The sequence below is a fragment of the Phyllobates terribilis genome, unplaced genomic scaffold, assembly GCF_046119375.1.
Source record: "Phyllobates terribilis strain yellow unplaced genomic scaffold, ASM4611937v1 Scaffold_3__8_contigs__length_932513732, whole genome shotgun sequence".
NCBI classification, from domain to species: Eukaryota; Metazoa; Chordata; class Amphibia; order Anura; family Dendrobatidae; genus Phyllobates; species Phyllobates terribilis.
The window spans coordinates 620,568,810-620,582,343 of NW_027362763.1; the positions used below are offsets into that span (position 1 = coordinate 620,568,810).

At 54.5% G+C, this 13,534-nt stretch overlaps 1 protein-coding gene across 5 annotated transcripts in view; it reads right to left on the reverse strand.

Annotated features, from left to right (window-relative positions):
* SERAC1 (serine active site containing 1) overlaps nucleotides 1-13,534 on the reverse strand; it is a 564,154-nt gene that overhangs the window by 120,828 nt on the left and 429,792 nt on the right. The window lies entirely within an intron of this gene.

Below are 13,534 nucleotides of genomic sequence, written 5' to 3' on the forward strand. Positions count from 1 at the left end.
CGCCCCCTGGGCCATATTCGTTAGTGGGAATATCCGGAGCCGGATCAGATGGGGGTTGTAGTCTTCCGAGTGGCTGTGACCCGGTCCGTGCCCAGGGTGTCAAACTCAGTTGTATGTGGCAGTCCTACAGATGTTATAAGTTCTTAATGTCGACTACGCCACCCGTTGTGTTGCGGTCACTATGGCCGCCGTTGCAGCAGGGTCCGCTGAGGCTGATGGTGTAGGTGCAGCTTGTGATGGTATAACCCCCAACGGGTGGGGTATAGCCTCAGGGGATCAGGTGCAGAGGATGGGAGTTGTGGTGGTACAGTGTAGACGGCAATCAGAGACAGAGTCGGGTTCTGCAGTTTAGGATGTTTTACTCACTGCTGATGTTCTGGTCACTCCAGCTTCGAGTGACCTCCCGAGCCGTGCTGCGTCCACCAGGTTCTGGATCCGGCCAACTCCCAAATAAGTCCGGAGCGTGACCCTGAGCTCTCCTTCAGTCCTTTCTCTGGCCGTCCCCACTATTGATCCACCCAGGTCCAGCTCCCTCGGGCCTTCTGTTGGGACACCCTTGGCCTTGGGTTCCCTGACCCTCCTCGTGGTATGCCTTCGTGGTGGATGTGGTGGGTGACCGTGGCAAACGCTGCCCACGGTCTCCGGTCTCTGGCTGGGGAATGTTTTTACCCCCACCAGCTTGGGTTCCGGTACCCTGATGCCGACTCTTCACCCGGGGATTTAGTTTGGGGTCTTAGAGTCCTTTTCTTCTGTGCCTCTGAGTCTCTCTCTCTCTCCTCTCTCACACTGGGTCTCTCTTCTCCTCTGCTCCTGACTTTCTCTCTGCAACTGACCCTGTTCTTAGTTGGTGCCCACCTTATATACACCCTCTATGTGTGAGCTCAGGTGACCAGCACCCAATGAGCTCCTATCTTTACTCAGGCTGCTCCCCCTATCTGCCCCTACACTACTTGGGATGTACCACCCCCCTCCCACTCCAGCCAGGAACAGACTCGGTCGTACCTGCACATTTCTAAGTGGGAGTACCGTCGGTCTGCTCCTCGGAAATGGGATGTGTGTAGTGCATGCAGCCTACCGAGCTCAGATCCACACTCCTTCCTTACCCGGGAGTGGAATATCACACCTCTGGATTGAGGTGCAATACCCCTGTAGCAGCCGAATCCTCAGGGTGTTACATTCCCCCCTGGTAAATCACAGCACGTCCTCGGGCTGTAAGACATAAACACCAAAACATACAAATTTTTATAAACATATAAAACATATAAAACATTATATAAATAACATATCTTAGCAGATAAAACTTTCTCGTCGTCTCAGGCTCCTCCTCCGGTCACTGTGCAACGTGTGACCGGGTAAAGTGCGACAGTCTCTCTAGAAAACTGGTTTTCCTATAAAACCGGTAGGGGGCGCTTTAGGACGCGCAACTATTTACAAGGGTATGGCCGCTCTCAGTCCTCGGCCAGTTAAGGAGGGGAAGGGAATGGCTGCTCACAGTCCTCAGCCTGTGGGATTAAGGGTAAACGGGTAAACAGTTCACACACACTGGTCCCAACGGGGACTATGATAGCAGCAGTAACAGTTCACTGTGCCCCGACGGGCAACTATATACAGCTTGTACTCCGCTGTACTTAACAACGGCGTCCTCCTGCTCTTTCTTTATTGTTACCTTCGACTCTAGTTTCAGACCCGTCCGGGTCCTCTTGTTCTTCCTCCTCACATCGCAGCTCTTCCTCCGTCAGGCGATGCACATGGAGGGCGTAGGGTCCTTTGGCACACTTGTGCCGGGTAAAGGTGACCTCGTCCCCGATATAAAGGTCACGACCTCTGTGCCCCTCCGGCAGATGGGACTCCACATCTCTGCGCGTGACAAAGACGTCGCCGGGGGTGTTGTGGTCTCTGATGAAGCCCCACCCATGCTGCATGTTGAACTTAATTACAGTCCCGGTGGTGCGGGGACTGTGCGCTGCACGGGGGTCCCTCCTGGTTCGGCTCTTCTGCTCGGCGCTCCTTATTTGGGCCTGTTGTTCCCGGACCCGCCTCTCTCTCCGCTCCCTCGCAAACTCCTCGAGCTGCTGTCGGCAGCACTCTGCACGCTCCGCTGCAGCTGCCCTGGTTTCTTGAGTGAACCCCATTAGGTCTTCTCCGGTGGGGTCCCACTCAAACTGTGCCTCCGCTAGCGGGGGCGAGATCCTTATTACGGGCTTCGGAGCCGGAATCAGGGGTGCACACATGGCCCCAACTCTCCTCTGGTGCTCCAGTTCGTAATATTCCTGGGGCCAGATGAAAGGCTGCCCGTCCGGCCACGTGTGCTGGGCAAACAAGTCCTCTCCCAGACGCGGCACCCTTGGTTTTACAGGTGCGGGCGCGGTGGTGGTGGCGCCCGGGTTGCCCAGGCCTTGCGGCCAGGCCTGGGGCACCTGGAAGGTGAAGGGCACCGTTAGGACGGCGGCACCCTGGGCTACCTGGCCTTGCGGCCAGGCCGGAGGCTCCACGGAGGTAGGGGGCGCTGTTGGTATTGCGGCGCCCGGGGGTACTAGGCCTTGCGACCAGGCTGGTGGTACTTCCTGCTTGGTCACGCTCGGGGTCGAGGCGTGTGACGTCACAGGGGTCGCGGCGGCGGCTTCCGGTTGGGGCCTAGTCTGCATCGGTGACATGGCGTTTTCGGGCACAGCAGGGGGACTTTCGGGCTCTGCGACGGGGAGCTGGGGCAGGCAAGCGGCGTCCCGGCTTGGGGTATAGACGTCCCCTTTACCTGCCTCCATGCGTTCGGCTCCCTTCTCAGCGCCGTCTCCGGCCTTGGGTCCTCCCGCGCCATCCTCAGAGGCGGTCTGTCTCCTCATCTTGGCTGGCGTGCTCCGGGTCTTGGTTTGCTGGGCCATCTCTCGGCTCCACTCCGCCAATGTCTCTCGCTGTACCCGGGCCATCCTCCGTGCGAGGCCCTCCAGGGCAGTTTGTGCACACTCCCGGTCTCGGGGGAGCTGTGCAAGGACCTCCACTAGGCCTAGTGGGGTCGCGGTTTCCAGCAGGCTCCTGACCAACGGGTCGGTGCTGCTCTGCTCTTCTTCCAGCAGGCTCCTGGCCAGCGGGCCGGTGCTGCTCTGCTCTCTCGCCATCTCCGGGTGAGATTCTCTGCCACTCCTCTCCAGGCTTCCTGCCTCCGGGTGCGCTCGCTCTAGACTGCTCCAGACGGCACCCATCTTCGTTCTTTTCTTTCGTCTCCTCCCCCTTCGAGGGCGGTCCCGGGACCACTGGGTGATTGTCAGCTCCAGGGGCTGTTCTTTCACGCTGACAGACACCTCTAGCATCACAGTCTCTGTTGGTGGGGGCGGTTTCCACTTTTGGCGCCATTTTCGGTCCTGGCCCACGATGGGAGGTGGCCTCTCGCCACCCTCTGGCACGCCCATAATGGCGTCCGCTCTTCCAAGGCGGGAAACCTTTGGAAATGGCGGGAATCGCTTCCCAGTGGCGGGAAACTCTGCAGATGGCGGGAAAAAGTTGTTAATGGCGGACAACCGGCTGGAATCGACTGGTGATGGGGTCCGATGGCGGGGACCCTCCGGAACCGGCAGGAGACTTCTTTTTGAGGTAAACTCGTTCTTTTCTTCAGGCACGCAGTACCCGGTTGTTGTGGGCACGTAATCCTGCCGACTACGCCAAAGTTGACGCGCCCCCTGGGCCATATTCGTTAGTGGGAATATCCGGAGCCGGATCAGATGGGGGTTGTAGTCTTCCGAGTGGCTGTGACCCGGTCCGTGCCCAGGGTGTCAAACTCAGTTGTATGTGGCAGTCCTACAGATGTTATAAGTTCTTAATGTCGACTACGCCACCCGTTGTGTTGCGGTCACTATGGCCGCCGCTGCAGCAGGGTCCGCTGAGGCTGATGGTGTAGGTGCAGCTTGTGATGGTATAACCCCCAACGGGTGGGGTATAGCCTCAGGGGATCAGGTGCAGAGGATGGGAGTTGTGGTGGTACAGTGTAGACGGCAATCAGAGACAGAGTCGGGTTCTGCAGTTTAGGATGTTTTACTCACTGCTGATGTTCTGGTCACTCCAGCTTCGAGTGACCTCCCGAGCCGTGCTGCGTCCACCAGGTTCTGGATCCGGCCAACTCCCAAATAAGTCCGGAGCGTGACCCTGAGCTCTCCTTCAGTCCTTTCTCTGGCCGTCCCCACTATTGATCCACCCAGGTCCAGCTCCCTCGGGCCTTCTGTTGGGACACCCTTGGCCTTGGGTTCCCTGACCCTCCTCGTGGTATGCCTTCGTGGTGGATGTGGTGGGTGACCGTGGCAAACGCTGCCCACGGTCTCCGGTCTCTGGCTGGGGAATGTTTTTACCCCCACCAGCTTGGGTTCCGGTACCCTGATGCCGACTCTTCACCCGGGGATTTAGTTTGGGGTCTTAGAGTCCTTTTCTTCTGTGCCTCTGAGTCTCTCTCTCTCTCCTCTCTCACACTGGGTCTCTCTTCTCCTCTGCTCCTGACTTTCTCTCTGCAACTGACCCTGTTCTTAGTTGGTGCCCACCTTATATACACCCTCTATGTGTGAGCTCAGGTGACCAGCACCCAATGAGCTCCTATCTTTACTCAGGCTGCTCCCCCTATCTGCCCCTACACTACTTGGGATGTACCACCCCCCTCCCACTCCAGCCAGGAACAGACTCGGTCGTACCTGCACATTTCTAAGTGGGAGTACCGTCGGTCTGCTCCTCGGAAATGGGATGTGTGTAGTGCATGCAGCCTACCGAGCTCAGATCCACACTCCTTCCTTACCCGGGAGTGGAATATCACACCTCTGGATTGAGGTGCAATACCCCTGTAGCAGCCGAATCCTCAGGGTGCTACACAAGCACATGTGTAAAATACTGATGCGACAGCCATCACCCTCCCCCCATGAATTGGCAGATATGTGAGTGGCTGTGTAGTATTACAAATACACACAAGTGGAGCTTGCAGAGGACGTCAATCACACAGATAGGTGTGATGCACAGTGTCTAGCTTACAGACTATTAATGATGCCCATAATTTTAAATCAAGCGGGCTGTCCAGCACTATATACGTGCACCTCACAAGACAGATGCCCCAATTCACACAACCAACAATAAAAGGCCTGGCTGCATCCTGCAAAAAATGAAAAATGTGCAAAAAAGATGAAAAATAAAGTATAAGATAAATACATTACATGAGGTATTGGTCGATATTTTGACCAAATTACTGAAGCTCGCAACCAGCGTCAAGGGTCCTCATACTTGCGAGTCTCTACTCTAAAATTAAAAATGGCTTATACAAGGACATGAATTCAAAAAATATCACAGAAAAAAACAGGCCTTACCAACACCAGATCAGATTACCAAACTACAAGCAGGATGCAGCAGACATCTGTGTGCATGGACATTAAGTGCATGGGCATTACCACTATAGGAGATCCACTCTTTAACAATGGTAACTATTTTTTTAATGAGGACTCTGCTCTACGTCTCTTCAATGGGGTATTGGAGTGCGTTCAAATTTTTGGCAGCCCTTACAGTCATGGCATGCGCAAGAACAGTATAGGAGACCCACTCATTTATTATGGGAACATTTTATTTTACTGAGGCCCTCGTCTATGTCTCTTCAAAGGTGTATTGGGGTGCGTGAAAATTTTTGGCAGCCCTTGCAATCACTGCATACACAATAACAGTATAGTTGACCCACTCTGTAATAATGGGAACAACAAAGCATAGCTGGCTGATAGCCCTCTAACAATAGTGAAGGCCGACTGCTGGCCCTTTAACAATAGTAAGGCTCTCTTGATGGCCCTGTAAAAATAGGCTTTGTGACTTTCAGAGTCCGTCCTTTATAAATTAAACAGGATGTGTCTGATCATGTCTCACACGCCACAGGTTAAAATCACATTTACTGGTGAATGTATTTTTGACCATTGAAATCAATGCAAAAGTACAAAAATGCATCAAAAATGCTGCATGTTAACATAGCCCAAGGTGTGGAGGAGCATTTTTTTGTGTTTTTTTTTTTGCCTTACATACAAGTCATTACCCTGGAAAGAATGTTCCTTAACATTTTTTTCCAAGAAAATCCATTTTGGTTTAGTTTTTGTATGTTTTATTGTGAGTCTGTAAAGTTTTCCATTGACTTACACTACTGTTCAAAAGTTTGGGGTCATTTAGAAAGTTCATCATTTTTGAAAGAAAAGCACATTTTTTTTTCAATGAAGCTAACATTAAATGAATCAGAAATACACTCTATACATTGTTAATGTGGTAAATGACTATTCTAGCTGCAAACGTCTTGTTTTTATTGCAATATCTACATAGGTGTATAGAGGCTGTAGCGTCGGCGTCCCTGCCTCCTGCTAGGCAGGGACGCTGTTCCCCTCACCTCTCCGCTCCGTGCCCGGCGTCCTCCTCCCGCTCTGCTGGCAGCGCGCACTGCTTCCCGGCCACTGTGCTTAGGGCGCGCGCGCGCACGCTCCCCCTCTCTTAAAGGGGCCGCGCGCGCCGTCCTAAGGAGTCCCCGGCCAATGGCTGGAGGACCTCACCATATATAAGGCACTTCCTCCAAAATGGAGGTGCCCGAGCAATGTTGTTGCAAAGCCTTCACTCTGCTTCAGCCCTCAGGTCCCGTTACCAGTTACCTGCCAGTCACCTGCCAGATTCCTGCCAGTCACCTGCCAGATTCCTGCTTGAAACCTGCCTGATATCCGCTTACCTGCTTGCAAGCCTGCGGTCTGACGGTCTGCCTTCCGACACCTGTCAGTCTGTCTATGGACCAGCCTGCCCGCTCACCTGGGAGCGCTCACCTGCTACCTGCCTGCTTGCCTACCTGGAGGCTCTGCCGTCACATGCCATGACCACCTGCCTGTCCAGAGACTCTTGCCCGCTCACCTGGGAGCGCTCACCTGCTACCTGCCTGCTACCCTACCTGGAGGCTCTGCCGTCACTTGCCGTGACCACCTGCCTGTCCAGAGACTCTTGCCCGCTCACCTGGGAGCGCTCACCTGCTACCTGCCTGCTAGCCTACCTGGAGGCTCTGCCGTCACTTGCCGTGACCACCTGCCCGTCCAGAGACTCTTGCCCGCTCACCTGGGAGCGCTCACCTGCTACCTGCCTGCTAGCCTACCTGGAGGCTCTGCCGTCACTTGCCGTGACCACCTGCCCGTCCAGAGACTCTTGCCCGCTCACCTGGGAGCTTCCACCGGCTACCTGTCTGCTAGTCTACCCAGAGACTGTCCATGTTACTTGCCGTGACTACCTGCCCTTCTACCCAGAGACTGTCCCTGTCACTTGCCGTGACTACCTGCCCTTCTACCCAGAGACTGTCCCTGTTACTTGCCGTGACTACCTGCCCTTCTACCCAGAGACTGTCCCTGTCACTTGCCGTGACTACCTGCCCATCTTCCCTACCCGCTTCCTTACACGGAACGCCCCCTTGTATAGTTGCTCAGAGGTTCCGCCTCCAAGACCCGTTACAGTTTGCTCGGGCCATGGAACCCGGTGGCACCCAAGCTCCCTCGCTCTCGGACCTATGTCATGAACTGTCCCGGCAGAGGTCCCAACAGCAGTCCTTCCTGAGTCACCTGCGGAATGTCAACTCTCGCCTGGACACCCTGACTGCTCCACCAGTAACCACCGCTAGTGTCATGACTCGCAACCCGGCAGCGCCGCTGCCCACCAATACAATGGTATCCTGCCCCGGACCCCGGCTTTCTGCACCTCCTCGCTTCGGAGGCGATCCAGCTCAAGCCCGGGGCTTTATAAACCAGTGCACCCTGCACTTTGAACTCCTGTCCCACCAGTTTATCTCCGACCGGGCCAAAATAGCCTTCATTATGTCCCATCTCACGGGGGAGGCACTGGCTTGGCTAAATCCTCTATGGGAGAGAGGAGACCCCCTAGTGTCCGACCTGCCAGCCTTTCTCACGGCTTTCCGGAAAGTCTTCGACGAACTCGGACGGAAGACCTCATCCGCATCATCTCTGCTACGCCTCTATCAAGGAAATCTCACCGTGGGCCAATATGCCATACGGTTCCGTACCCTTGCTTCAGAGCTGGCCTGGGATAACGACGCCCTGGTGTCTGTCTTTTGGGAGGGTCTATCCGGTCGTATTAAAGATGAACTCGCCGGTCGGGACATTCCTACCACTCTCGACGACTTAATAACACTTGCCACCCGGATTGACATCCGGTTCCAGGAGCGCGCCAAAGAGGTCACCCGTGAGAGGAGGTTTCCACGTCTAGCGCCTACCTTCCAGAAACCTGTCACTTCTCCCGTTACTACCCAGGCACACTCACCTGAGCCTATGCAGGTCGACCAGACCAAGATGGTCAAAACCCGTCAAGTGTTACGCCGTGCCGAGGGGAGCTGCTTCTACTGTGGCAGTAAGGAGCACCGGATCCGTTCCTGTCCGGAGAGGTCGGGAAACGCCTGTGTCTAGGATCGCTCAGAGAGGTCGTCCTAGACTAGAGTAAACCCTCTCCATCTCTGTTGCTGTCGGTCTCTATCATCTGTGGGGAGAGCCGTTATTTTGAACTAGCCCAACTTGACTCTGGAGCTGCCGGAAATCTCATTTCTCAGTCTCTGGTAGAGAAATACCGCATTCCCACCAAACCTCTAGCTGTACCCTTATCTGTCGCTGCCCTGGATGGGGGCCTCTTACCACATCCCATCCAACTCATCACCGAATCCATAACCCTGCAGGAGGGAATGCTGCACTCTGAGAGCATCTTCTTTCATGTTCTGCCTGGACTCTCTCATGCCCTCTTACTAGGCCTACCTTGGCTTCAGAGACATGCACCCGTGCTTGATTGGCAGACCGGAGAAGTCCTTCGCTGGGGACAGGACTGCCATAAGACTTGTTTAGTTCCTGTCCATCCTGTCCGTCCTTCTCCTACTCCAGCCAATCTACCTGGTCTCCCGGCTCCTTATTGGTCGTATGCGGACGTCTTTAATAAAAAGGAGGCAGAGACATTACCCCCTCATAGACCATACGACTGCCCAATCGACCTGATGCCCGGCGCTACTCCTCCTCGTGGGAGCATTTACCCTTTGTCCGCTGCTGAGACCCGATCCATGTCAGAATATATTGAGGAGAATCTGGCCAGGGGATTCATCCGGAAATCTACTTCCCCGGCGGGAGCAGGCTTCTTCTTCGTCAAAAAGAAGGACGGCTCATTCCGTCCCTGTATAGACTATAGAGGCCTTAACCAGATCACGGTGAAGAATAAATACCCCCTTCCGCTCATTCCGGAATTATTTGACCGTCTGAGGGGGGCTAGAATCTTCACCAAGCTGGACCTCCGTGGGGCGTATAACCTGGTCCGTATCCGTCAGGGGGATGAATGGAAGACGGCATTCAACACCCGGGACGGCCACTATGAATACCTGGTAATGCCCTTCGGTCTCTGTAACGCTCCCGCCGTCTTTCAAGAGTTGGTCAACGACATCTTCCGGGACCTTCTCTACTCCTGCGTAGTCATGTACCTGGACGACATCTTGGTCTTCTCTCCGGATCTCCCCACACACCGGAGGGATGTTCGTCAGGTTCTGCTCAGGCTCAGGCAGAACCACCTCTACGCTAAATATGAGAAGTGCCTCTTTGAGCAGACCTCGCTTCCGTTTTTGGGCTACATAATTTCTCAGACCGGCCTACGAATGGATCCTGAGAAACTGTCTGCCATCGAGAAGTGGCCTCGACCATAGGGGTTGAAGGCTATTCAGCGGTTCCTGGGCTTCGCCAACTACTTCCGCCTCTTCATACCGCACTTCTCTTCCCGGACTGCCCCAATCTCTGCGCTCACCCGTAAGGGCACTAATCCCAGAGAATGGCCGCCCGAAGCAGAGGAAGCCTTTCTTTCCTTAAAACAGGCTTTCTCTTCCGCCCCGGTGCTGCATCGCCCGGACGGCAACAAGCAATTCTTCCTGGAAGTTGACGCCTCCTCCTCTGGAGCCGGAGCGGTACTTACCCAAAAATCGTCTTCCGGGAGAATGGTAACTTGCTGCTTCTTCTCCAAACTCTTCTCCTCTTCCGAGCGCAACTATTCTATAGGAGACCGAGAGTTATTGGCCATTAAGCTGGCATTGGAGGAGTGGCGTTACCAGCTCGAGGGGGCTCTTCACCCGGTAATAATTTACACGGACCGCAAGAACTTGACTTACCTCCAGAGTGCCCAGAGACTTAACCCGCGCCAAGCCCGGTGGTCCTTGTTTTTTGCTCGCTTTGATTTTGTTCTTCATTTTCGCCCGGCTGACAAAAACATCAAAGCTGACGCCTTGTCCCGATCCTTCCTGGTGTCTGATCTTGAGGAGGAACCTAAACACATCATCGATCCCGCCAGAGTAATGCAGGTGGCCCTCGTGAGTCTAAATCGTCTCCCTCCCGGTAAGACATTCATAACGGTACCTGATCGGGAAAAGATCCTACACTGGGGTCACTCGTCTAAGCTAGCTGGCCACGCCGGTCAGAAAAAGACCCTCCAGCTTATCACCCGGCACTACTGGTGGCCTACCCTGCACAAGGACGTAATAGACTTTGTTTCTGCCTGTGTGTCCTGCGCCCGCAACAAGGTTCCGAGACACCTGCCAGCCGGTCGCCTCCTTCCTCTTCCAGTACCTGCTGCCCCCTGGCAGCATATTGCTATGGACTTCATAACAGATCTCCCTGTCTCTGCCGGTTGTACGGTCATTTGGGTGGTCGCTGACCGCTTTTCCAAAATGGCTCATTTCATTCCCCTGCCAGGCCTCCCGTTTGCACCCGAGCTGGCTAAAGACTTTATCCGCCACATCTTCCGTCACCATGGCCTGCCCCTCCACATCGTGTCGGATCGTGGGGTTCAGTTCACCTCACGCTTCTGGAGAGCCACATGTAAGCTGCTAGACGTCACCCTGGACTTCTCCTCCGCATACCACCCACAGTCCAATGGTCAAGTGGAGCGGATCAATCAGATCCTGACCAGTTACCTCCGGCACTTCGTTAATGCCCACCATTCAGACTGGGTGGATCTCCTGCCATGGGCCGAATTCTCTTACAATAATCATGAGAGCGAATCTTCCTCCAAATCCCCGTTTTTTGTAGTCTTCGGTCAGCATCCTCGGATCCCATTTCCCGTCTCCACCTCGGTGGACAATCCGGCTGCGGAATCTCTCATTAGCGAATTCTCCTCCATTTGGGAGAGTACCCGATCCGCACTCCTTCAGTCGTCCGAGCGGATGAAAAAACACGCTGACAAAAAACGCCTGGATCCTCCACAATTCCGTCCTGGAGATAGAGTCTGGCTCTCGTCCAAGTATGTCCGGCTCAAGGTTCCTTCCTACAAGTTAGGGCCTCGGTTCATCGGCCCACTGGAGGTTATCAAACAGATCAACCCGGTGGCCTATAAATTGAAACTCCCGGCCAACTTGCGAATCCCTAATTCCTTCGATGTATCTCTCCTCAAACCCGTGGTACTTAACTCTTTTTCCAAGTCTACAGGTACGCCTCCTGCTCCGGTTTCCGCTGAAAACGAGTTTGAGGTAGAGAACATTCTGGCCACCAAAAGGGTAAGAGGAAAGACCTTTTTTCTAGTGGATTGGAAGGGGTTTGGTCCTGAGGAGAGAACTTGGGAGCCCCGGGAGAACATCCATGCCCCTCTCATCCTTGATAAATTTCTGTCTGGCCTAAAAAAGGGGGGGCCTAAAGGGGGGGTACTGTAGCGTCGGCGTCCCTGCCTCCTGCTAGGCAGGGACGCTGTTCCCCTCACCTCTCCGCTCCGTGCCCGGCGTCCTCCTCCCGCTCTGCTGGCAGCGCGCGCTGCTTCCCGGCCACTGTGCTTAGGGCGCGCGCGCTCCCCCTCTCTTAAAGGGGCCACGCGCGCCGTCCTAAGGAGTCCCCGGCCAATGGCCGGAGGACCTCACCATATATAAGGCACCTCCTCCAAAATGGAGGTGCCCGAGCAATGTTGTTGCAAAGCCTTCACTCTGCTTCAGCCCTCAGGTCCCGTTACCAGTTACCTGCCAGTCACCTGCCAGATTCCTGTTTGTTACCTGCCAGTCACCTGCCAGATTCCTGCTTGAAACCTGCCTGATATCCGCTTACCTGCTTGCAAGCCTGCAGTCCGACGGTCTGCCTTCCGACACCTGTCAGTCTGTCTATGGACCAGCCTGCAAGCTCACCTGGGAGCGCTCACCTGCTACCTGCCTGCTTGCCTACCTGGAGGCTCTGCCGTCACTTGCCGTGACCACCTGCCTGTCCAGAGACTCTTGCCCGCTCACCTGGGAGCGCTCACCTGCTACCTGCCTGCTATCCTACCTGGAGGCTCTGCAGTAACTTGCCGTGACCACCTGCCTGTCCAGAGACTCTTGCCCGCTCACCTGGGAGCGCTCACCTGCTACCTGCCTGCTAGCCTACCTGGAGGCTCTGCCGTCACTTGCCGTGACCACCTGCCCGTCCAGAGACTCTTGCCCGCTCACCTGGGAGAGCTCACCTGCTACCTGCCTGCTAGCCTACCTGGAGGCTCTGCCCTCACTTGCCGTGACCACCTGCCCGTCCAGAGACTCTTGCCCACTCACCTGGGAGCGTCCACCTGCTACCTGTCTGCTAGTCTACCCAGAGACTGTCCCTGTTACTTGCCGTGACTACCTGCCCTTCTACCCAGAGACTGTCCCTGTCACTTGCCGTGACTACCTGCCCTTCTACCCAGAGACTGTCCCTGTCACTTGCCGTGACTACCTGCCCTTCTACCCAGAGACTGTCCCTGTTACTTGCCGTGACTACCTGCCCTTCTACCCAGAGACTGTCCCTGTCACTTGCCGTGACTACCTGCCCGTCTTCCCTGGGAGCCACCCGCTTCCTTACCAGGACCGCCCCCTTGTACAGTTGCTCAGAGGTTCCGCCTCCCAGACCTGTTACAGAGGCCCATTTCCAATAACCACCACTCCAGTGTTTTAATGGTACACTGTGTTTGCTAACTGTGTAAGAAGGCTAATGGAGGTTTAGAAAACCCTTGCACAAGTATGTTAGCCCAGCTGAAAACGGTTTGGCTGATTTGAGAAGCTATAAATTGACCTTCCTTTGAGCTAGTTGAGAATCTGGAGCATTACATTTGTTTGTTCTATGAAACTCTCAAAATGGCCAGAAAAAGAGAACTTTCATATGAAACTCAACAGTCTATTCTTGTTCTTAGAAATGAAGGCTAGTCTATGAGAGAAATTGCCAAGAAACTTCAGATTTCCTACAAAGGTGTGTATTACTCCCTTCAGAGGAGAGCACAAACAGGCTCTAACCAGAGTAGAAAGAGAAGTGGGAGGCCGCGCTGCACAATTGAACAAGGAGACAAGTATATTAGAGTCTCTAGTTTGAGAAATCGACGCCTCACAGCTTCTCAACTGGCAGCTTCATTAAATAGTACACGTAAAACGCCAGTGTCAACATCTGCAGTGAAGAGGCGACTCCGGGATGCTGGCCTTCAGGGCAAAGTGGCAAAGAAAAAGCCATATCTGAGACTGGCTAATAAAAGGCAAAGATTAATATGGGCTAAAGAACACAGACATTGGACAGAGGAAGAT